The sequence below is a fragment of the Carassius auratus genome, chromosome 35 (assembly GCF_003368295.1).
Source record: "Carassius auratus strain Wakin chromosome 35, ASM336829v1, whole genome shotgun sequence".
Lineage (NCBI taxonomy): Eukaryota > Metazoa > Chordata > Actinopteri > Cypriniformes > Cyprinidae > Carassius > Carassius auratus.
The window spans coordinates 7,667,190-7,672,788 of record NC_039277.1 but is presented as its reverse complement, the minus strand read 5'-3'; the positions used below and the strand labels follow the sequence as shown (position 1 = coordinate 7,672,788).

At 33.1% G+C, this 5,599-nt stretch overlaps 1 pseudogene; it reads right to left on the bottom strand.

The window, feature by feature from the left end:
- Positions 1 to 1,067: 1,067 nt before the first annotated feature.
- LOC113054820 (avidin-related protein 4/5-like) lies at positions 1,068 to 2,785 on the bottom strand (annotated as a pseudogene).
- Positions 2,786 to 5,599: the final 2,814 nt, after the last annotated feature.

Sequence of the window (5,599 nt, the reverse complement as noted above, 5' to 3'; positions counted from 1 at the left end):
AGAATGTGGCCTGTAGAAGACAGTAGTAGAAGTCATTTTATATTCTCCCACTCTGTAAACTGGATTATTTTAGTTTTTTCACTCAAGTTTTCCCATCTCCATGCATCATTTTTAACTGCCATGACAAGACCATGCATAATTTAAACTGCACAAAATTACCTGCAGATAAGTTGAATGTTTGGGTGGCCGAAGGGAGCCGGAGGAGTGCTTGAGAAACCAATTTTGCAATTCCATTTGGTTCTTCATTTTTAATTATATTTCTTAACCACTAGAATCACCTTTGGTTGAGTCAGCATTGTTATGTGGAGCTGGTCTGGATGCTCAAGAGCTCCAGAGTTAGACTTTTAAAAATTAATAGTTCACCCAACAAAAAAGTTTTATTTGCTGAAACTGAACTCTTTCTCCATAAGAAAAGATTTAGATTTAAAGAAATGTATCATTACATCACTTGCTCACCAATGGATCCTCTACAGTGAATGGGTGCCGTCGGAATGAGAGTCCAAACAGCTGAAAAAAAAAAACATCACAATATTCCACAACTTATCCACATAACTCCAGTCCATCAATTAATATCATGTGAAGTAAAAAACTGTGTGTTCATAAGAAACGAATCCATCATTAAGACGTTTCAACATTAAAACTGTGTTCTGGTCAAAATACCATAATCCATAATAATGCGTCCTCCAATTAAAAAGTTACCTTGTTGTCCTTGTATTTGTTTAGAACAGTTTGGAAACTCTTAAATTACATTTTCAGTAAATTTTGATTTATAGGTGAATTATTCCTTTAAGCAAAATCAAATATGAATGGTTTACACCCAGCAATACTTTAGTATAGATATATTAAAAGCTCAAACAAGTTGTGTCAGCCTGGAATTTAAGAAGTAGCAGCTGAATAAAGACTGTCACAAACCATTTAGTGGTTTCTTTTTTGTTCTGTCTTTTATTAAGCTAGAGGGTTTTACACAAAGCTTTAAATGTCTCAGTAGGTTTAAATACTTCAAGTTCAAGCACCTTGAAAAATCAACATCTTCAAGGAATTTAAATGACACTGAATCTATTACTGAGTTAATTTGAAATTCAAGTCTTGAAAAAAAGATCTTCTTCCAACCTGGAATACAAAGAGAGAAAGACATGGATTCATAGACATTCAACAGGCATTTCAAACAAATCCTTGCATTAAAGCACAGCTTACCTGGTACTTCCCCAGTCACCTGTCAGGCTGTCAGCTACACTGCGCAACAACTAGAACGTTTTCAGTTTCATGCACCATCACATAAAATAAAACACTGACTGACCCATGCAGAACATGACCCTGCCGATATGCACATATTTTATCACATCATTATAGCATTGTGTTCTAAGCAAAGCCAACAATTTCCATGGTAACCATAGTTTCTGACAATTTACCGCAGTACCACAGCAGGAAGAGAGAAACTGTGTTGCTTGTTTAAACTTTCTTGCTTAAACCCTGCTTGTAGATGTAGAAGCTACATCATCATAAAGCTGTCAAAAAAAAAAAAGAAAAACTGTACCCATTGGTGTGCATTAGAAAGTAACCACATATCATAACAAGTAATAAAAAGCAAGACAATTTGTCAGATAGTTTGGTTATCATGGTAAATTTTTAGTGGTGGAATTTCCATCTGAATGAGTCTTTTTCAAAAAATAAACTCAATGTGTCAAATCTATAAGGGCAAAAACTTTGCACTATTAATTAATCTTATTTCTGATGCAAAACAAAATTACCATTAATTTACCACTGGCTGGCATGTTTTCAAAGCAGTTATGTTGTAACTAATTAAAAAGTAATAGGAAGCAGTAGCAGCGCTGACAAATTATGATTAGTTCACAGTTCATGTTTATAAAAAAATAATAATTATGGGAGAGGAGGGGGGGGGGTCATTTCTAAAACAAAATCTCTAACATTAATCTATGTATATATATATATATATATATATATATATATATATATATATATATATATATATATATATATATATATATATATATTATTTTTTTTTAAACTGAATCTTAATTGAAGAGTGACACACACACACACACAAAAAAACTTCAAATCAGCATATTTGCGCATGCATAGTTTGATGCTGTATTAAACTGTAACAACTGTAAACAACTGTAAACCTTAATGCAGGTTAAACATTTTTCCGGAAAAAAAAAAAAGTACATTAGCCACCCATTAGGTTGAAATATGACTTTATGTACCAAACAAGTAAATTTAATTACCAGTGTCTCTTTGTAATATATGTAAACAGTGATGTAATAGACTCTAAATCACTAAACTATTCATTTGTAGCACATATGTGAATATATAATATCAAAGTATAAGACATATTGCACAAAACCATGAAGTTTTATATGAAACATATGAACGGTCTATCCTAACTAGGGAAGTGTTTTGAAAATAAATCTAATACTTTTCTTTTTTTGTCACAGTATGTCACAGTTAAGTGCTTGCCTTTCTCCCACAGCACCGAGAATGAAACAGCAGGCCGGTTACCATCTACACGATCATTTTTGTATAAAAAAATAAAAATAAAAAAAAGTGCTCGCCTTTGACCTCTGACCCTTCTACCTTCCCGCGGAGCATCGAGCCCAGCTCATTGCGCCAAAACCCCGTAATACTACAAGAACTGACCTTCGGTGATTAAGCGATCATTTTAATTAGGCTACATGCGATCGTTGAGGACTCATTTGCAGACACCATTCGAGAGGTAGGGCCTAATCAAAGTCACTAAAAGCAAATGCCACATTAATGAGCTCATCTTGGTCCAAAATTGTGGGACACAATGGGTCATATTTTACGCTTCACCCTGCCTAAGGAAATGTAGTAAATTAATTTGCATGTGCAGGTAACCCTGTCATTGGTAGCATTTAAATTTGGGATAGCCTTTATTTTTCCCTTATTATTGGAAGCTAGCTACTAATTAGAATGACCAGATGGAGGCAGTGTTGTCTCAAAATATACATATCTAATCTATTTAAATCAGTTTCTTTCTTTCTTTCTTTCTTTCTTTCTTAATAATAAGTTATTACATTTATTTAGCAAGGATCCATTAAATTAATCAAAAGTGACATCAGTACCATATCTACTTCAAATAATGACTATTCATATGAAATTTGCATTCATTAATTAACCCTTAAAGAAAATGTGTAATACTTTCCACAAAAATATTACAAATGTTTCTTTAGCAGCAAATCAGTATATTAGAATGATTTCTGAATGATCAAGCGACTCTGAAGACTGGAGTAATGATGCTGAAAATTCAGCTTTGCATCACAGGAGTAAATTAGATTTTAAATGATATTAAATTAGAAAACAGTTCTTTTAAATTGCAATAATATTTCACAATATTGCCTTTTTACTGTATTTTTGATTAAAATAATGTAGCGTTGGTGAGAATAAGAGACTTCCTTCAAAAACTGTTGCAGTTTTACTGACCCCAAAATGAACAGCAGTGTGTGACTTTATCACACTGTGTGGGGCAAGTTGCCAAGCTGAAACTTGCCATTAAACAGCCAGTTTAACCATTTTCAGCTCATTTTAATCAGTAACACAGTTATGAACAAGAACTCAGAAGTGTAAAAGCAAAAATGCAGGTGACATACAATAAGAATGAACGTTCCCAAACGGTAATAATTATCTTCCAATGCCACTGAACTTTTCAATTCCCAGTACATTTTGTGAGCATGCCTCGACTGATTTTGTAGTATATGTTGGAAGAAATCTTCCTCTTATGACTCAGCAAGTAAACATTGTGTGAAATGACATGTTACTCCAGGCTGCTGCATGGCCTTGTGTGCCATTAATGGTTTTTCACTCAGTAGCTGCAGAGAGGAAGCAACACTCATGTGGCATTTCATAGAGCACTATGTTATGGGCTCATTTGTTCAGGGACACTAAAGTTTTTTTTATATCACTATTTTCTTTCTTTTTCCATTTTTCAGGGAACTGCTACACACTTCTGTGAATGTGGATAGGCCAGAGCTTGTGTTGATGAAATCACATGTGTGTAACAACAGTGGTCCGTTATGTTTTATTTATTTTTTAACATGATATTGCTGCACAAAAATACCAGCTCTTTCCCATATATACATATGTACAAGTTTTTGAGAGGCTAGGGAGCAGAAGATTGATGTGTAAATATCAATAGAATTAAGTTGCAGTTAGTGCCTGGAGTGGCCTTTTTTTCTGTCACTTCTCTTTTGGAAGAACAGGTGTGTGTATCTTGTACCTTTGCTTTTCTATTTCTTCCCTGAGAGGATTACTGAGACACTTGGGTGATGGTTGCATCAGTAATCCCTGTCCTATTGGACACCATTTCTAGTTTAAAAACAAACCCCAAAATACACTTAAAAAATAACAATAAATAAATAATCCATCCTGCCATTCTCCAAAAGGCTTATCCTCTGGAGAAGTAAGTAATTACTAGAACTACTAAAGAAGTAGAACTACTACTACTACTACTAATAATAATAATACAGTCTGTTTTTTGTTGTTGTTGTTGTTTTTTTACATTTAGATATGTTTGTAAGTTTTGGTCAGTGGGACATATTCATTGACTAATATTATTTTAACATGAACATTACTAGGATCAAAAATACAATGAACACAATGATATTGTTAAATGTTATTACATTTCTTTCTATTTGAATATATTTTAAAATGTACTTTATTTTTGTGATGCAAAGCTGATTTTTCAGCATCATCACATTCTGATATGTTGAATAACATTTTAGTAAACTTTAGTATGTATATGCTACTGATTAATTTTGTAGTATATATACTAAAATATATCAATTTCTTGATCATTTACTACTAGGCTGGAATACAGTCATGCACTCATTTTATTTTGGGGGGAAGGGGTTGGAGTGGGGGGGTCGTCATGTGACAGAGTCACAAAATCATTTATTTATTTATTTATCATGAAATTTATTGAATCTTACCTTTATAGATTATGTTGTTGTTCTATGATGGTCAAAGTAACATAATAGTGTAATATATGAACTATGCATAAAAACCTGTCTAACGTTACTTAACTAACAGATGTGGGTGTCATGCCATAACATATTTTTAATATGACTGAGTTTATATTTAATGTGTATTTAACAATGAAAGTTAATGTGAATAAAAACATTGCAAGTTAAGCTACTAATCAAAACACTTTCAGTGTAGGTCGAGCACTCTCAAAAACTGTATAGGAAAGATTAATCGGCTAAATCTTTTTTTTTTTTTTTTTTTTTTTTTTTTTGTCTTTTGCAAGCTGCATTCAAAATCAACTTGGCTCAAAAATCTGAGGGAGCACATGCCCCCTCATCACTTTGTTTTATTTTTTATTTTTTTTGAATGGGCATGATGCCTCAAACACTACACGGCTAGGCATCATAAACTTGCTGACTTTGTAAATAGTTGCAGAGCAAAAACTGGGCATCATACACTCCTTGAGTGTATACCTTGTTGGCGAGACGCATGACAAATGAGAACAATGTGTTCTAAAATCAGCTGAAAATATCAAAATCATGTTTGATATCCTCTTAATGGATGGAATCATAATCTGAGGCTGAAACAACTGAGTCTG